This window comes from Cherax quadricarinatus, chromosome 81 (assembly GCF_038502225.1).
Source record: "Cherax quadricarinatus isolate ZL_2023a chromosome 81, ASM3850222v1, whole genome shotgun sequence".
NCBI lineage: Eukaryota > Metazoa > Arthropoda > Malacostraca > Decapoda > Parastacidae > Cherax > Cherax quadricarinatus.
Genome location: NC_091372.1, coordinates 11,853,206 through 11,854,150, shown reverse-complemented (window position 1 = coordinate 11,854,150; position 945 = coordinate 11,853,206).

Below are 945 nucleotides of genomic sequence, written 5' to 3'. Positions count from 1 at the left end.
TTTTCCATCCTATGGAGAGGGAGCATGGACACGGGGGTCGTCCCTCAGTTACTAAAAACAACAGACATAGCCCCACTCCACAAAGGGGGCAGTAAAGCAACAGCAAAGAACTACAGACCAATAGCACTAACATCCCATATCATAAAAATCTTTGAAAGGGTCCTAAGAAGCAAGATCACCACCCATCTAGAAACCCATCAGTTACACAACCCAGGGCAACATGGGTTTAGAACAGGTCGCTCCTGTCTGTCTCAACTACTGGATCACTACGACAAGGTCCTAAATGCACTAGAAGACAAAAAGAATGCAGATGTAATATATACAGATTTTGCAAAAGCCTTCGACAAGTGTGACCATGGCGTAATAGCGCACAAAATGCGCGCTAAAGGAATAACAGGAAAAGTCGGTCGATGGATCTATAATTTCCTCACTAACAGAACACAGAGAGTAGTCGTCAACAGAGTAAAGTCCGAGGCAGCTACGGTGAAAAGCTCTGTTCCACAAGGCACAGTACTAGCTCCCATCTTGTTCCTCATCCTCATATCCGACATAGACAAGGATGTCAGCCACAGCACCGTGTCTTCCTTTGCAGATGACACCCGAATCTGCATGACAGTGTCTTCCATTGCAGACACTGCAAGGCTCCAGGCGGACATCAACCAAATCTTTCAGTGGGCTGCAGAAAACAATATGAAGTTCAACGATGAGAAATTTCAATTACTCAGATATGGTAAACATGAGGAAATTAAATCTTCATCAGAGTACAAAACAAATTCTGGCCACAAAATAGAGCGAAACACCAACGTCAAAGACCTGGGAGTGATTATGTCGGAGGATCTCACCTTCAAGGACCATAACATTGTATCAATTGCATCTGCTAGAAAAATGACAGGATGGATAATGAGAACCTTCAAAACTAGGGAGGCCAAGCCCATGATGACACTC